Source organism: Zophobas morio, unplaced genomic scaffold (assembly GCF_036711695.1).
Source record: "Zophobas morio isolate AGI-343-1 ecotype UQ-CSIRO unplaced genomic scaffold, CSIRO_AGI_Zmor_V1 ptg000014l, whole genome shotgun sequence".
Classification (NCBI taxonomy): domain Eukaryota; kingdom Metazoa; phylum Arthropoda; class Insecta; order Coleoptera; family Tenebrionidae; genus Zophobas; species Zophobas morio.
Genome location: NW_026972119.1, coordinates 5,378,154 through 5,398,234, shown reverse-complemented (window position 1 = coordinate 5,398,234; position 20,081 = coordinate 5,378,154). Strand labels below are relative to the sequence as shown.

Here is a 20,081-nt window from a genome sequence, read left to right as displayed (position 1 = left end):
TCGCCAAGCATTTGAATCAGGTTCGGCAATAGCAGCGCAAGAAAAATTTCACAGAATTGGTTAATTGCAGTGCCAACTCGAACAGTATTTGTTGATCACGCTGTATAAGTTGTAACTTGTAACCTCTTAAACTAGAACTAATCGTAGGATTGTTTTAGACCAATATTAAAAAATCTACTTAGTTTAATTCATTAATTTCACGTACAGGAGTGGCAACAAATCTCACTCTTTAGCCACTTATTAGACAGCAAAGACAAATTCTGCGGAATGTAAACTGTAAAATGGAATATAAACCGTTAGAGAGGAAAATGAGGAGAAAAAATATTACTAGAAAAAGATGGTCAATCTGTGACCGATTCATCAGTGTTAATAAAGAAACAAAGGTAAGAATTATAAACAAATTTACCAGAATATTATAGAACAAAAGTGAGTGGTGAAATCTGAAAAAAAGACAGTGAACGACAAAACAGAAAAACTGAAAAGGTTATAAGTACATCGAGAAGCACTTAAGAAAAATAAAAAGTACAAAAATAACACACAAAAGAAACGACTGGTGAATGCTACATGTAAGAATTAAAAAAAAAGGCAAGAAAAAGTGTTCGGAAATAGAAGACCAAAAAAAATAAAGGAGGAATACCACAAAGCGAAAGATAAAGATGCGTAATAAAAGTTAACGGAAGAGAAAAATATAAAACTTACCTATTATAACAAAGGAAAGAGGGGCGGCGCTACATTAAAAAGAAAGGAAGGAAATGCAACCAAATACATTGCTACAATTGCACTGAATGAGAAATATTTGAATGTAATAGAAGAAACCGAAGAGGCACTGAGAAAACGAAAAATGGAAATAAGGGGCCAATAACCACATACAGAAATTGAAGAAAGTGGAAGCCCTACAGGAATGAGAATGAGAAATGATTATCTGCTACAGAAAATATAATTGATAGAATTGTGGAAACATTGAACCCAATATGGTGAGAAGAGGATTTCCGCCCGAACTGGGTGGACGATATAATTTTTTTTTTTTATTCAATTACGTCCCCCAACAGACACGGAGGCCCAATTACAGGCGAAATATATCCCATTCATAAGGAAGGACACATGTCCAGTTCTATGTTCAGTAACTAACCCTTATAAACACGTTATATAAAGTGTAGGCCATAGTGTTTGTAGAAACAGGCGTTTTTATGAAAGTGGGTTTTGGAAAAGGGAAGTCATCGATTGACAATATGCCACATACAAAAACATTTGGGGAGTGTGACTGTATATATTTTTATAAGTATATCTGAAAGTGGTAATTGGATAAAATGAAACTGTTTTTAAAAAAATATATATAAACTGTCGGCTTAACTAAGTACCCAGTGAAGCTTAATTGGTATAGTAGTATAGTATAATTTGATAAAGTGTCATTAGGGAAATACAAAATAAAGGAGATAAAGAATAAAGTAATGACTATTAAATTACTTCGAATGCCATATTAAAAACGTAGAATTATGCTAGTAATTTAATTAAAAATGCGTTGTTGTATCCAGAGAAGTGTAGAAATGGAAAGAACATGACAATCCTGAAAGAATGTGCGTGTACAAAAATTACAAACCGAAGCTGATAACAGAGCAATCAATGGGGATACTGAAAGAAAACAGTAAAAAAAATTGGTCGAAGGTTATTTCAACAGTACCTACTTCCCTCGCGCCTGAAATCCAATAAAACAAATCCAGCTTTTTCGAAAAATTATAAAATTTGATTATGTGATTTTTATTTTTTTTTCGAAAACCCTTAGAAGTTAAACTAAAGAAATGTATGGAACGTTAAAATAAATGTAAAGAATGGTGACGAACGTACGTTCCAAGTGAGTTTTCCTTTAACAAAATTTTGTGATGAGGTCATCAACGTTTTTGCAAAGACACGTATATCACTTTGGATAGGTGCAGTGCAATACTAATGACAACAGTACTGTATTCCCAAATTTTCGAGAAAACGGAGTGTGGCGTTCCTGACTTAATCAATAAAATAAATTGACTCATTTCTTAATCTTTATGAGTCACTCTTTATAAGAAATTTAAAAACTTTTAATGCAATGATAAATCACAAGTGTAGACTCATCATATTTTGTACATCTTGAATAGGATTTATTCGGCAAAATTTTGAGATGACGTCATCAATTTTTTGGGAGGGGATAAACGAATAAATTTTTCCAAAAATTCTGGATGTCTAAGGTGAAAATTCGACACGAATTCAGAGAGTACTGAGGTGCAGTAGTATCTTATTTTATAAAATTTAAAAACACTTTTTATTATAAATTTTGGAGATGACGTCATCCGATTGGTGGTGGGAATGACTAGTCAAATTCTAGTTAGCGTTTAACTATCTACATGATCTTCCTAACATACATACAAAATGTGACAACAATCGGTCCAGTAGTTTCGGAAATTACTTGTCTAATAAAAGTGGATACAGCCACCAGACAGACAGACGGGCGGAAACGGGAGGCCATTTTTTCCGTACTCTAGAATTCATGACATGTCGAGAAAATATGAAAATGGCAATTCGGCTGATTGACTCGACTAGTATACTCCCTTAGCTTACGCTCGGGAAATAAAAACAAGTATCTAGGTATCTACCTTATAAAGGACGGAATGGATATTTGTAATTTGATGTAAAAGGAATAATTGATGGAGAAGTGAACAAGATAGTGTAGGTGGGTATAAGTGATAAAGACATAGCAACAGGTAGGAAAACAAAGTACCAAATAATGAATTGTATAAAAAATTGCGATCCAAGAATTTCCAAAATAAGAGCAAAAGATGGAACAAAAACAAGCGATGGCAAGTTGCCTCATGGAAAAGAATCAAATGGGAATAAATTTTAGCTGAATGATATAGAAAAATGTAAAAAATAGATAGTTAAAGGCGAAAAACGATGGATCAAATTGTGCGTGTGTATGTGGTAGTAATGAGATGCTTCACAAAAGCATCCGATACCTCAGTAAATCATTTTAACCTGTAAAAATTTTGAAGGCCAACATATTCGGCTTCAAATTTTTTCAAATGCCCTTCTTACCTGACACTAATGAAGTAAAGATGTGTCAATGTAAGTATCCTTTAAGTATAGTTTTAAAAGGTTAGTAATTTAACATAGAACTAAGAACTTTTAACTAAAAACAAGAAATAGTTGCAAGCGTTCCTGTTTGCCCATTCTATTTTTATAGAAAATTCCAAGATTTCTATGTACACTCTTCATCCCTTTAGAAGCAACGTGAGGAGTCCTAAGTCCAGTGTTATCATGCGGTTTCATTTTCAGTGCAATAGTCATTGGTTTTTATACAACAGATCTGCTTTTACTGCTACCATATACGTCATATAACCCTCAAAGAAATACATCAGTATAGGTTTTGATCAGAGAGCATGTTCTTGTGGATAAGGCGGAAAACCACCCGTGCGATAAAGCTTCTGATCCTCGCGTCGGAGCGATTAACCTTGATAGGTGGTTAAATGTAAGGTGCCAAAAAGGTCAGTTTTTTCTTCAAATCCAGCGGCGTTGATACTATACATTGTCATCGCATTACAAACTCAGTTTCATGGAGAAAAATATTGAGAGAGCAATAATAATTGTTATTGTAGATACGTAGTTGCTCCCCCAATAAATGCAGCAAGGACGCGAGCCTAAGGGCGACTTGAAGGTTGCCCTCACGAGTCCGGATAGAAGATTAGATGGTTTGAAAAATATGTTGTAAGTACCAATAGCTAAATCGAGTTCTAATGACTTATGTGAAATACATGTTTATAAAAATAGAAGTGACATAAAAGCTTTCAGGATATATGCAACAGTATATTATGTTTCACCCTTTACGTGCAGAAAGAAGATGTTTTTTTTTAACAAAAATTTTAAACGTTTAGGTTTTAAAATACAATGGAAACTAATTTTTTTCTGCACTAACTGTTACTGGACTTCTTCCTTTATATCAAGTCTTGAGATAAACATAAACAAAATATCCATTCAATTATTCACATATTTTTCATGACTACAATATTTAACATTGCTAAAATAATATTACTTATGAAAAAAACTGGTTCTGACTGTCAATAATAATAATAATAATACAAATAATGATAAAAAATATATTAAATAAAAAAAACAGTATTACTAATTAACAATAAAAATGCTTAAACTCAAAAATAAAAGTATTCAAAACATTACAGTTAAACTAATGTTAATACAGTGATATTTTTATTTGAAATCTGTGCCCGTTGGCTAGGTAAGTAAAGTACCATTATCTTTATTTATCGCCTATTGGTACTGTTGAAGTACCGTTCTTCACGCTGGAGAGCCAACTAAAATAAATCAAACCTTTTTATTACGGGCTTCTGAGTGTAAAAAAACAATGTAAAACAGGGCAGATCTAACGTATTTATCTTGAATAAATCCGAGTATGAGCGGCAGAATTTCCACGTTTCGTACGAGCTTTCCGCAGTGTGCGGTAATTTTTCTCTGATTAGAATCAACATTCATACACGGAAAAGTTGTTCGAACAAGATAAACACCATTCCTTGTGTCACAGCATGAAAAATGTAAATTTCATCGTCCCGCACGCGCCAATTGTTCGCCAGTGCCGAACAGCCGAAGATGCGGCAATATCCAATGAAGACATTAATCAGATATTCGATTCACAACATACACAGAATGATTATGATATTGCTGTTGACTTTTACGAGTTTTACGATGTGTTTAATGCGCATAACAGTCACGGAATTGGTTTTATGGGATCGTAAACAAGTTGAACAGAGCGCATGTGCCGATAAGCTGCCACCAAAAGTCCGCGATCTCAATGGCCACTTAAAATGCCGTAAAACAACGTCAAGTCATTAAACTGTTGCTGATATTGAATTAACTTCATCGGCTCTCTATTACTTTTACTATTACTATAATTGTTTATTATTCAATGGTTTTATAGACGTTTAATTTATGTTATTAACGTAATTGCCGTTATTTCTATTCGCCCACTAGGAAACAACACGACCGCAATTTTTTTTATGCCGTCAGCCAAGCATATCTAATTTATGTCTTTTGTAAATATTGAGCTTTTGCTCCTTTTTTTGCTACTTGACTATATTTTTTGCGCTTTGCCCACGCCGAGCAATAGTTTTATATTATTGGACTAATAAAACGTATCTATGTATATATATGCGAGTGAAAGTTGAATTTTTTATTTACCACTTTTTTTTACAACACATTCAAATGTTGCTATTGTTAACAGAAATATTTTCTTTCGTATTTTACTTTGTAACAGATCAGTGAAACTATGTCGTAAAAATAGTAAAATTTCAGTTGAAACTTTCAATATGCGGACACCATTATTCATTCCATTTAATTTTGGGGCTAATTTGGCCCTACTTATTGTATACCCAATTATTATCTTGTATTAATACTGCAGTAAAAAAACATTCACTTTACTTACACAAGTTTGTGTTGTTTCCACTAAATTTATTTTGCACTTGTTTCTGTTAGCTTTCTCTAGAACGTACTTTTTCTCTTCCTATTTATGTTCCCACATAAATATCATAAATATTTAATGGACCTTTTTTACTTCTGGTAATGAGTTGCATTCCCTACTCTCATGTTATGAATTTTCCATTATTTTTTATTTCTGTATTGTACTATTTGTTATCCTCCTAATGAAATTTTTTAAACCAAGAGGTCAGATTTTAAAAACTTACTTTGTATACAATCTTAGTGTAAAAATGATTGATTTTCAAAGTAAATAATGCCTTTATGCGCTACTGTGGAACATATTGTGCTTCAAAAACTTTGGATCAATCAGTTAAGTATTGTCAGAGAGTATCTATCTATTAAAATCGCCAACAAAAAAACAAACAGACAGATGAAAATTTTTGCACTCTGTGAGTTACGAAACACCACGGCAACAAGAAAACATTTAGCCGTTAGCCTAATTCAGGATTACTTTAGCCATTGGCGTCAAAAGTACCAAATTTTCCCAGTTGTACAAGAAAATTCGTAACAATTCGTTGTAGTCACCAGAACACCATGACACATTAGTTAATAAATCGCGTTAAGATAACAGCTATCTATAGTCACGTATGTAAGTAGTCTTATTTCGGGAAAAGAAATTCTCATTGTATTCAAAAAATCACTTTGGGGTTCACATTTAGAGTGCTTAGAAAAATTAATGAAGCCTGTAAAATAAAGACGACATAGTGAATCGAAGTTTTATTTTTACTTCCCGATATATAAGCTAAGGAAGTATTGTAATCCAGTCCATCACAACTCGCTGCTTGTCACGACATTTCATGACCCCTAAAATACGAAAACATAGGTCTCTTCTTTCCGTCTCTCGGTCTGTCTGTCGTCCGCGGTCTGCCGTCTGTATGAGCCTGTGTTGATTTTTATTAAACAGAAAATCTTCTAAACTACCGGATCGATTGTTGTTAAATCTTGTATGTAGGTATACCTATTAGGAATATCGTGTAGATAATCAAATGCCGACCAAAATTTCTCTGTCCATTCCCATCACCACTAATGCGATGACGTCATCCCCAAAATTTATAATATCAAATGTTATTTAAATTTTATAAAATAACATTCTTCTCCACTTGTACCTTATGAATCCGTGTTGGGTTTTTACCCTTGACACCCAGATATGTATTTGTAAAAAAAGAAATTAAAACTGTATACAATTTAACTTCGAAATTGCAAAATTGAATGCCCTGGAACCTTTTAAACGTTTAAAGCTTATCGGAAACAAGGTACATCGTTAGTCAAAATTTATCCGTTTACGAACCTTCTAAAAATTGATGTCATGACAAAATTTTGCCGAATAAATCTTATCTAGAAAGTACAAAATATGATAAAACTACACCTGTGATTTATCATTTCATTCATATTTGTTAGAATTGCTTATACAGGGTAATTAAAAAAATTAATGAATGAGTCAATTTAATTTACTGAATAAATCAGGAACGGCTCACTCACAAATTGATACGTGTCTTTCCAAAAATGTTGATGAAGTCATCACAAAATTTTACAAAGGAAAAACTCATTTAAAACATGCACGTAGCACGCTTCTTTGCATTTATTTTAACATTACATACACATCTTTAACTTATAGTGGTTCTCATAAAAAAATAAAATTTTCAAAAACAGTTCCATACTTTTTCGGAAGAGCTGAATATGTTTTATGGTACTGCAGGACCAGCAGAAGTTCTGTCGAAATAACCTTTGACCAATTTTTTGAAATGATTAAATACTTACGTATCTATAAAAGTTTTGGGTGTTGGAAACGACTTCAATAGCTAGAACTTGTACGCGTAGTTGGTTTGCTGGTTGCAGCTATACATTACTTATGAAGCCCCCTTTGTGTGTTATCCAACTTGTCATTAAACAGAGTTTTTATTACATTCCAAAATCTTTGCTAACAAGCGGGATACTGTGTCATATTTAAAATTTCTATTTTCGCATTTTTTTCCAACAGTATTTAACTAACTGAAAAATTCGTGGGTAATGTTTGAAATTTTTAAAAGTTTTATCACATTTTGTGTGTCCTCACTTTTTTTAATTAAATCAGTTCGATTAGTGTTAGAAAAAGTATTAATAATAACACACGAACCACTTATTCGCAATTCAGAAATTGTCGAGTCATTAAATTAATTCCATAATTCTATACTTCAATGCATATTTACAATCATTAATTATAGTGTCGATAACATTAAAAATAATACAACACTGCACGTCTAATATTAATAAAGTAATAAATAACTGCCCACACTATGTTACCAATAAGCACAAATTTTTATCCTTTCGTAGTTGACATAAATACTAGATGCTACTACATGTAGTATACTATATATATTAAACACAAAACTTTGACCTATAATTTTGGTCACCAATTAGTATTTCACGACAAAACACACCGAAGTGTTCTTTTGAACTTTAAAATCCTAAAAAAATCATTAAATCAAAATTAATAACAATTGCGATTATATTAATATTTAGAAACGAACAAAAACATAAAAAAAAAATACAAAACAGTGAATTCAGAATGACCCAATAAAAATTCCTTCCTTATTTTTTACGGACGTCAGTCGTGAAACGAGAACCACTTTTAACCATCTGTATGACACAAATATAAGCAACATAAATAAACAACAAAAACTGGTTTTATATTATTTTTATGTATATTCACCAGATGTCAAAAAAAAATCATAATTTTTATCGTTAGGTGTCTATAAAACAGGGAAAGTAATAACTTAACAGGAAATGTTGTAAGAATGTCACAGAATGATGAATTGGATGTGAAGTTGCTCATAATTTATGAACACTATGTGCGCAAAATGCGAGTGTACAGTTACAAACGGTACATGAATTTTATAAAAATTTACCTGAATTCTTATCAAACTTTTCCGTGAATTAAATCGACGCACCACTGAACTGTAACCAGTTAGGAATGCAGCAGAAACAAGAAATTGCATTGTTAACAACAACGGAGAAATTCGGTAAACATTCGCAAAAAGAACGAAATAGAAAAAATGAAAGACAGCTTCAGGACAGTGATCGGTTTTAATAGGGAACCAAATAGCACTAAAATATGAGTAGGTAGGTCATAGATGAATTGTAACTAGCCAAACATGCACGCAAGCGGTTCGTTCTGAAACGTGATTGGTCAGAGGCCACCACATGGCCTTCTTGCTCCTACAGTTTTTTGTCTCTCACCGACGTGGAAAACTGCGAAGCGGCATAGGAAGAAATAAATAAGACGAGTTTACGGTTTCAAGCTGTACTAGGTGTGGAGACGGGCAGCAACAATGAAGTAAGAATATGACACGGTTTCAAAGTCCGCGCCAAAAAAGCGCGTTTTTATTGATCCCTCGATAAAGTGTAGTTCACCGCTCGTGCCAGCGAGGGCGCACAAAACGTGGAGCTTCCCCTAGTGGCCGATAGCTCAACTGCTCGTAAAAATGTCGGCTACAGGAATCTTTCCGGCTTTGTCAACGTTACAGGTTGGGTCGGCGCTTGGCTAATTTGAGCGCCACGCATAAAGGCGGCCACACGCGTGCATAAATTGGCAAGCGTTTCCGCAAAGCCGGTCTAATTTGAAAGCTACTCTTACAAAATTCTTAGAAAGTCTACGTCTAAGCATTTAGGCCGCATACGGTATCTAAAAAATATAACGTAACGATACGTTAGCTGGATAATAAATTGTTTTATTAGACCACACAATGGAGAGGCTCCTAGTAACGTAGAGGATTTACGATTATTGTGGCAATGTGCGTTGCATAAAAATTGCAATAATTATACAAATCAAATCAACAACAAATCCGCTTGTGTATTCTGTTCGTGTAGGTCGATGCGGTAGGTTAAGAACGTGAATAAATTGTAATTAAATAAGTATCACTTAGGTGGCCTTTCGAATTTGAAGCTGACCTGTATTAGAGAATTAGACAATAAGTGTTGCGTAATTTGAGGAAGTAAACTTGACCCCTTTGAGCGAAAAATCCGAGGAATGTAGACATTGCCGATATTCGCCCATAACGTGGTAAAATTCAAATTGAACGAGAAAACTGTTTCACGGCTCATAAATTCCGAACATAAATAAAGTGCAGTACACACTTTGAGGCTGGAAATTGATAGATTAAAAAGGTTAAGCTATAACATTTACTTTTTATAATGGCTTAACCACAGCTAGATATCGGTTCTGGTTTGTTTGTTTGTGTATGATTTATAACTATATTAGCGTTGATATTTTTATTGACATTTAAGAGTTTATCTAGCAACTATAATCCCCCAAAAGATTACATTGTGGAAGGCCGTGATTTATTGATCCCCACTCATTAACACTCCAAACCACGCGCACGACGAAAAAATAAATCATTTTACAAAACGGAAATTTCTTATAATTATAACAAAAACAAGATAATGACTTCATATAAAGATGGGCAGATAAAATCGACACACCGCGAAAGCTATAATTAAACAATTCAAATTTCATGTGAGCGTTCGTCCCTGCTGAATAAATTAGACTTTTCTACGCTATTGTTAAGTAATTAGAATAATAAGTGAATAATTACCGGAAATCAATAATTTGGTAATTACCGTTTCTTGATTGAACAACACTGTGGATTTGAATATCCAACGCCGAAAAATTCATATGTACAAGAACCGACCCTCGCGTGCAAAGGACGTGAGTAAAATATATATTGGGATATACATTATGTCAGATAATCATCTACTTTATGACTGAATAAACGTTTAGCCAAATTAAACAGCTATTTATAATCGCTTGTTTTCGACCAGTTCAAATAGAAGAATCGCTTTTTCACGAGTTTTTCGGCATTTTTGTCGACATCGCAGAGATTTCTGCTAATGAGCGCTAATCTTGATTGCAGGTAATGTTCGTGTAATTTTATGGAACCAAGAGTCATAAATAAAACCGTAAGATTAATCTAAAGTTATTCGTTCAGTCTTGGATTTTTATTAATGTTAAATATTAAACACATGCGACAACATCCATTAGATTGACTCGTGACTTCCGGAATTATGAAACTGATTAGGACGAACATTTTGAGTTGAGAGGTTGTAGCACTGACATAAATTTCATGTTTGGAATTAGAATAATTTCTTTGAAAGATGTGTCACGCTTGAAGAGTTCTGAGGTTTGAGAAACTACAGAAACTCTTTTTGGTTAGCTTATTTAGTATTCTGCAACTTGTTTGTAACAACCTGGCTTAAAGAAATGATACTTCTGATGTGATTAATTATAATCAATTTCTATCTCTCTCTATACCTCGTGAAACATGTTTTTGACAACAAATGCAAGATTTATATGTGCAGACATAGCACAGCATCCAATATTCCTATTTTCCAGTTCACAATTAACTAATGTATTTTCATATAACATCAGTGACCTGTGTGAAAGAAAATCTCAGTACTATATTCTCTTTCCCAATATCGGTTTGTGAATTATAAGATGACAAAGTTAACACCTCGGCGGTTATCTTACTGTGAAATTTTTGTATAAAATGCTGTTTATTATAACATTAGTCTAACAAAAACATTGATAATCTCAAAGTTACTTATTTTAATTAGTAATAAAATCTATCTTGAAGCGAAGTTGGGAAACAGAAGCTCATTCATTGTCAAGAGAAAATAACAGTGCGTTTAAAAAATGCAGCATTAATATTTCTATTGTTTATTTCAAGCACTGGATTAACTCATGTAAACAATTCATTTTATAACGAAAAAAACAACACATATAAAAGCCAACTAATGAATACCAGCGGAAAAACACAAGGTAATATAAAATACTGAACAGAACTTTTTTTTAATTCAGATGAAGATAGGCTTGGTTACGTAAGAACACCAGTTCTGGCTGTATATTCCTTTTAATATTAATTTTTATGTAATTACTAATTTCTTAATTAAATAATCGCATCTGAAAAGTTTTTTGCTGCAGGTACATGTATTTTGGGTTGCGTGATCAATACTTTATGCGGTCATTTGGTACGTATCATTTGTAAATATCGATTTTGAAGTTACTTTTTTCGAAACATAAAGTACCTTTTATTTACCATCAGACTTCATTTATTTTTCTTTTATTTCTTTATGTAAATTCCAAAAATGTTTGTCGTCAGCCAAAATCATGACAGTGTTTGTAATGTCATTTCTAATTCAATACTACCAACGGAGATATAGCCCACTGTAAATTGAAAGCTATATCTACTTGTTTGCGTCAATGCTTAGTGTAAGCAACGCAGCACATGAGCCTAGTATAATAATCAAACGTTTCAGTATAAGAAAACACGGCGCTTGTAAAATATATTTTTTTCACTAGCAGCCTGGACGCATGCAAATGTCGACTCATTTAGTGGTAGCAAATTCAACTTTTGCGACCACCGGTTCAAAAAGAAAAATTGAGGTTATGTACGCAATGTTTGATGGGATTATTTCTTAAAAAATGAACAAATGTGTGCTACAAACATTACTTGAATATACGCATGGTAGTTGGTAGACGGTAGAAGATAAAATGATTAACTCAGCGACAAGTATAAATGGTTTTCTTTGTGTTGAAGATTTAGATTAAGTTTGATTAGAAATCAAAACAAAATCATGTTGCGTCAAAAAATTGAACGTTTATTTTTTCAGTTTATTGTCTTATGGTTTCTACTAATGAAAAAAATAGTATATTAACCACGGTTGCAAAGCCACTTCTAGACCTCGCGCTTCAGAGCCCTCGACGCTGCGCGTCTCGGGTTCTAATTTGCGCTCGGTCTAGAATGCTTGGCTCTGCAACCTTGGCTAATAATATACTATTTTTAACAATTTTTTTTATTCACATTTAAAATACTCTAATTTTTAGATCTACGCTACATTTCTTAAATAATAATCTCGTTATAAATTTGAGTTTATTTTACTTTCATAGTTTACACTTATTGAGATTATGTTACGATTGTTTTTCTTTCTCTTTTTTAGAGTCAGATTTGAAATTAGTTAACTGTATCTTACCATCTGAACATCATGTATATAGTACATATTCATGTTTCAATAAATGTTTATGTTTTTATTATTATTCTTATAAATCATCCCTCTGTTAAGTACTTGGTATTAACTAAGGAGAATCATGATGGCCTGCATTTTTGCGGGTTTTTCCCTTATAATTTTTTAATGTTCGAAAATCAACTGTCGAAATTCAGAATATCATGTATTATTTAAAAAAAGTATATTTTAAGATTATTACTTAAATACATCGAAATATTACGGTTGCATTATTTAGAGGAATTTAAAAACACGAATTGTAAAATTTGAAAAAATAAACTTTTTCGAATTCTTAAAAATATACTTGACCTTGACAAATAATCGAAACAAGGTTGAGATTTTATGCATGCATCACTCAGTAACGATGACGTTTAGATGACACTGAAAGATCAGAACTTCATTCAGTGGATTACAAACAAATATTCTTACCCATATTTCATGATGAATAATGAAATTATGAATATTTTATTTTTATATTATTTTCTTAAGCTCAAACTTTAACACACATTATATCTAAAGCGAAGTTTTCTATATCGGGTTTTCAACGAAACTTTTAGGTAATAATGTGAAAAAATCTAACGTAACAAACTCTGAAAAAAATAATTTTAATTTTTTTGTATTTTTCACGTACTTACAGTTTAAACACAGAAGGATGTTGCAAAGTAGTTTTTTAATGTGCGTCAGAGTATGAATTAAATTTCATGCCTTGGATGTCCAATTTGCGTGTGTTTCAGTGTATTAACTAAGTAATTTTAATCGTAGCAAAAGTAAAAGCAGTTTCACTGAACTTAGTCGGTGTGTATAATTTAACCAGAAGAGATTTTAGCTACCAATAAAGAAGTAATAAAACTTGTCTTTTAAGCACTAAAACCAAGTATACACACCAACAAACTTTGTTTATGGCTTGGTTATTTGTCCCCATGTTTGAAACTGTTGTGCGGAACGTAACTTATAGGTAAATTAAAAATTATCGACCTGTTTTCACCCTCAAGAATTTGTTGCGGTGGTTAAAGGCGATCTTTGTATCCTCGCAGCAATTTTACTGTTTTATTTGGTGGTTAAAATACGGTTGGTTTGAGTCACATAGTGTACATTGTTTTCATTGTAGCATTTTACTGACGTCATAAGACCTATTTTAAAATGGATACTATGTATTTTTTCGTATTTTATATACGGGATTTGAACGACTTTTACTGTAAACTCCCATTTAAGATTCTTATCTGTAATAGTTCTTTAAATAAAGCTCCACTCTCTTAATTAACTACAAAAACAAATAAAAAGTAAATTAGTTACCATTAAGCTTTATCAAGTTCGGATTTTTTGTCATTTGTTAAGATTTTAGATAAGATTCTCCTTGTGATGTTTCAAAGTTTGGTAAGGTTACGTTTGAACATTAATAGCCTTTTAAATAAATAATTGTAAACGTTTTTTTAAACCAATAAAGTTAAAGGAAATTCAAATATTTTGTGGTTTTACAATATTGAAAGAATCGTTTTTAAATTGTACATTGCATAAGGAAGTGCCTTGGAGTAAATCTCATTTGTCATTACGGTTAATCTGCGCCTTATTTTGAAAGCTACTAATTAATTACTACTAATTAATATTATGGTAATGTCGAGGAAACAAGAGTTGATTAGTCTGAAAATAACGTTTCAATCACGCGACTATCGAGTTCTGGTTTTCTCAATATTAGCATCCTAAAAATTATTATAATCAAAGATAACAAAATGAGAATTTTTGTTTCATAATATTTTTACTTGTATTATTTATCTAGTTTAATATACCTTACACATTTCCAAAACCAAATCAATATACAGGGTAGGTACTTCACATTTAGATGTCAGTATATTGACCGGTAGATATTTTTGTCGATGTTGGATTTAATATTGTTCATTGTAAGCACGAATGGCTAGGAATAAATAATGAAAACTATTTGGAACCTTACATTTACATAAGCTTCCGTTTTTAAATTATTTAAGCTTAAACTTTGGAATTTTCACATTTTTGTACAGATCTCAAACAATAAAATAAAAATGTAATAAAAAAATGTCAAACATTCGAACTCTTTTAGTCATTGGATCTGAGAGTAAGCTAGGGAAGTATTTTTCGACGTTTTATGGCTGCTAGAATGTGAAAAAAATAGGACACTTATTTCCTTCTGTCTGTCATCTGTTGTCTGAGCTGACTGTTATGGAACTGTGGATATACAGATATATTTTAAAAATATGATACCTAAATTAGAAAATTTTATTATGTGAATTTGACTTGAAATTTCTAGAATGACATGCTTTTTTGATTATAGTTTAGCTATATCTATTCCTATTTTGAAAACTATGTAGGCGAGTTAAGATCACATAATGTAGTATTAATTTAATTATTACAGAAAAACTATTAAAATTTGTTCATCTCTGTACAAAGTTAATGACGCAAAAATGTACTAAATAAATAAGTATTACCTAAAAAGTGTGCTTCTAGATGAAAAGTTATTTGTGTTTTTGTAATACATTTTTATTTTTTAGAATTAGATATTAATGGGATATGTGTAGAAAATTAGTACCTACCTAAATAACTCAATTTCCCCTAAAATCAAAAACTGTTTATTTGATTTTCCCAGAATTCTAAAAATAGAATTCAATTTTTTTATTTTAATTCACAGGCGTCTTCATTAAAATAAAACTTTCAGAATTAATTTTTATAATTTATCTGAGAAATTGTATTTGTTTGCTTGTCTTTCAGAGACGAGGGAAGTTTTGTCTGAATGATTTTAGTCCTCAAGTTTTTTTACAATTGTAAATGATTATTAATTAATAAAATTGTACAAGAGCTGCCCAAATAGATGATAAGAATAAATAGATAAGGTCTACATCCAAAATGATCGATTAAAATTTAGTTTACTTACATTAGAATTCTTTCCAAATTATACCAAAATATAAAAAATAAGTATAAAAGAATGTTGTGTTTAAGTTAGTGTCACTGCGCATTGAGTCGGTCGTTCAAAAAACAACTTCCACAGGAAAAAGTGATTGTTATAATTACGAGACACAAAAAATTTAATAAACATAAGTTGTAATTTTTAACACCGCTAGAGATAAAAAAAGATATAAATTTGATAATAATCTATCAAACCAAAAAAATCATCAAATTGACAAAATCTCAATTTTAATAATTTTGTTAATCACTTCCTACTGAGCCTGAATTAATTTTTTTTTGCCTTGTAAAAATAAGACTAATATTTTATGTATGTGTTTTTTTTTTCAGTATTTTGCCGTGAATTTGTCATGTTCCTAATTAATTACGTTTATAGAAGCAACTCCATTTGATTCCACCTACATCAGCAGCACAAAGAAACCACCACGAGATAATTTTATTGTTTCCTTGTTTACCAGTCCGGCCCGGTTCCTCCGACCTTCCCAATTAAAATCCATAAATCCTAGGAAGCCATGATATATGTGGAGGCCATGCCGAAAAGGGCAGCGGCCTCCAATACACAAGAATAACCCATAGTTTTAAGCGCGTATCCAGCGAGAAGTGCGCTTGTGTACGATAAATAAGCCGGTCTAAAGCCCCGACTAGAAAAACACGCATGCGAACCCATCAAGATTGCCACGACGAGCCGCCCCCGATCCGCCACGAAATAATTAAACAGATCGTGATTTATGTGTAATTAATTTGGGCAGCGTCCATTGGAAACGGCAATAAATAATAAAGAAAACGGCAACGTCTACGGCAAGCTTTATCCGAAAGCAGCTGGCGAGCTGTCAGCCGCCAGATTAGGGTCAGACGGGGAGCGCCGGGGGCTGGGGGGCGGGGGAGGCGACTGTCAGATCCAGCGGGCCGTGGATTCGTCTCGCACTTAGGCTAGGCTCAACCCTAATCCATTATGGCAGCAGCGGCTTAACTTTCAAAATTTAGAGCTAGAAGCAGACTTTTAAATTTACTAAATAAGATTTCCGTAAACGCGTTCCGAGTAACAAGACGCGGGTTTAACCGAAAAACGCCAACCGGAAGGGAATTTAGGGTCTAGGGTTAGCGAGTAATTAATTACCGGTTCGTGGTTTGGGCTCGTCGCGTCGTCGAAGAGGCTTAACGCGAGCACTAGCTTTGGAGGATGGATGAGTGCTCGGAAGGGTTAAGGCGGCTAAGTTGCCGGCCAAAAATATTAACGACATGTAGAATGGCTCTCAATGTTTTTTTTTAACAATATCTCGCTTACGGTTGAAGTTAAGACCAAGACTGCCTCATTCGTTAATTAAAAAAAAAAAAAACTTAAACAAGAAATGTATAATAAAGGTAACTAAAAAATTAGTAGATTTAGAAATCAACTGGGTATGTGTAGGAAAATGGGGTAAAACTGTTTATACCCTCAATTTTTCGTAATTCAAACAGACCACTGGTAGTCGATACATGCAGTGGATAGGTACACTTGTCAGTCATGTGTATAGCTTCAAACTCATAAATATGTGGTATTTGACGGCCGGGCCATATTCATTAATTTTTTTTTCAGTTTTTAATATAACACTTGTCCCATACCTAAACTTCTGTGCGGTTTCTAAAAGTAAAAAATTAATGTGGAAAACACGAACTGAAAAGATTTTTTGTAAAATTAAAATTAAAATACATTCATGAAAGTTGTACCTATATACCTAAATGGGTATCGAGAAAGTCATTTTATTTGATCCCTGCTTGTTTTTACTATTTGCTTATTTTTGATCATGAGTGCCTTTTTTGCATTTTTTCTACCTATTTTACTTTTTTCCGCCTATTTTGTTGTAAAATCTGAACTTTCTATATCTATCCCTAAGCACATGTTTCTTGCGAAGGTCGCATTTAATATTTCCGGTATTATAGAGAAAGATAATCCAACCCGAGTTTTGGGTAAAAGTGTCGTGGGAATTTCGTTAGCAAAATGCCGAGAACTCAGTAACCCAAATCTATTTTTCTGCGTAAACCATTAAAAAACAAATTTTATTGCACAGCTCAGTACGTAAGAAGGTTTTGGATTAATTAACACACCCATTTAGAGATCTTGACACAAGTTGTCTCTTTCTTTTCTATGAAGAGCTTTGATGTGTTAAATACATCAAGCCCTCCTACAACTTTCTTTTCGAGTTCTCTTCTCGTATCAATAGTTTGTGTTGGCTTTTTCGTAAAGAAAAGTTCAAAAGTGTAAGTGTTAAAAAATTGTTTATGATCTAGTAGTTTGTGCCATTTTTAAAAATACCCAAAGTCAAATCTTCTTTAAAAGACAACTTAAGGAAATGGACTAAAAACGAAAACGTTTTTCAAATAGAAAACGACGAATTGTTCTCTAAAACCTGTGGGAAAATTGTAAGTATAAATTAATAATATTGCCCAACTCAAATGAGAAAACTGGTTGGGAAATTAATTTCATAAATTCACAAAATAACATAACTATCAATTTTTCAAAAATAAATAAATAAAATGTGTTGTAGATTTAATGCCAAAAGTTCTTCAACATGAAAATAGTCAAAAACACGAAACAAATCTAGCTGAAGATACCAGGCAAATTTTAATTTCCTCATTACTTAATGAAGACCATAAGAAAAAATTTTACTATGAATTATGCAGTGCATTTGTTGCAGCAAATATACCATTGAAGAAACTTAACAACAAAACATTGTGCTTATTTTTAGAGAGAAACTGCAAAAATAATATTACTGAGGAATCAACTTTAAGGAAGAACTACTTGTCTCAAGTTTACGATGACGTAAGTGTTTTATGACTGCATAGAAACTTAGGATCGGACATCCTAATTTATTAGGAGTAATATTTTATTTATTTCGTGATTTTATATTGTACTTTTGTAGGTGACTAAAAGAGTTAGAACAGATTTTGCAGTTCAGGATATTTGGATAGCAATAAATGAAACTACAAATTCTAATGGGCAATACGTTGCAACTATTGTAGTGAGAAAATCATCTGTATAGGCAGCTAGTACCTACATACACCACATTTACTGACATCGGAAATATTGGAAAAAACCGATAATGCAACAATGATACGTTTTATCCATGAGTCGTTAGGTAATTCTATAAATTATATAAAAAAATCCATTTTATATAATTTTATCGGACCGATTTAAATTAATTTCGACTTGCATTAGTGTTCAAATTGTATCTTAGTAACGTCAATCAGATTGGTTATATTTACGGTTGCAAAGATGCGTTAATATTGTTGCACAATTATGGTAAATTTGCAACTTTGCTATGTGGTATGGTAAGTAATCTGATATAAATCGAATGCCAATTTGGTCTGTGATCCAATTTCTGAAATAATAATGTTAATTCAAATATAATAATTCAGGAACTTTATGGCCAATGGGGATCGTATACGAAAAACTAAAACGGCTACTAACGGTTAAATGTGAAAATCTGGAAACATATTTTATCCCAACTTAATTCATGTAACATGTTTGTCACACGGCTAAAGTTTAGTAGCTGAAGTCATCCGGAGACAATATGAAGATGCCAATAGTTTCATTTCCAAACTAAAGAAAATATTTCTTAAAATTTTTGCCTCCAGAACCTGTTCTGACACGAGAGGGTTCCTGGATTGAAGGGAAAATATACTGTTGTGATTATTTTGATATAAAAAAGGTTCATAACATTGTTGTATAATTCAAAATTAAACGAAACATTTTAGGTTATACCTATGGAATTTGATTCCACAGTCTCAATCATAATTTGGTTTATATAAAAACCGATTGTACCTTCTTAAAAACAACTATAACTAGATTAGAGACCATTGCGCTAATCTTACATCAGTCTGTAGATATAGTAGAGCAATACCGGCCACCAAGATTGTCAGCAAATTATTACAAGGAAAAAATGTAGAAAAAGATTTAAAAACAAAACCCACTGAAATTTCTAATTTTAAATATTCTCCTTTAACATAGTGTGATGTTGAGAGATCCTTTTCTAGATTTAAAAATGTCTTAACAAACAAAAGGAAATATTTTTCTGGCGAAAATTTAGAAAGGAAGTTAATTTGTTATGCAAATTTTATTAAAGATTAGGATGGCTGATGTAAAATAATAAAATAAATATAATCTAAAGAAAACCAGACGTTGTGTAAAATTTCATTTTCCCAAAACTTGCCATTTTTCGGGTCAAATCCGTTTTTATCGCCTATTTTAGAGTCTATTTTGGCTTTCTTAGCCTAAAATCCGCTCTTCAATCAAAAGTTTATATTCATTTACTGAACAATCAGTATTCGTACTTTTGCTCTTATGTAGTGCATTAAATTTTTCTTCGAGTTTTTTTTGCTTCCTTGTAGCCATAATTTTTTAAATCCTCAAGTTTTCAGGACATTTCCTATATTTTTGAGGATTCTTAATACTTATTTGCCAAATAACGCTCTATTGCCCGCTGTTCAAAGGCATTGGGACTCCATGGGTGTTAAATCAGTATTTCCATAAAACAAGTCGTTAGATCGGGCCAAAATACTATGGCTACTATGGGACCTTTATATTTTCTTATTAACGGCAACAATCGTTTTTGTAAACCCTCTTTGACATA

The 20,081-nt window shown here is 32.3% G+C and overlaps 2 protein-coding genes across 3 annotated transcripts in view; both read right to left on the bottom strand.

Annotated features, from left to right (window-relative positions):
• Window positions 1–20,081, bottom strand: part of LOC135129218 (homeotic protein ultrabithorax-like) — a 543,629-nt gene that overhangs the window by 68,949 nt on the left and 454,599 nt on the right. The gene's annotated exons all lie outside the window — the stretch shown is intronic.
• Window positions 1–20,081, bottom strand: part of LOC135129216 (homeotic protein antennapedia-like) — a 295,089-nt gene that overhangs the window by 167,513 nt on the left and 107,495 nt on the right. The gene's annotated exons all lie outside the window — the stretch shown is intronic.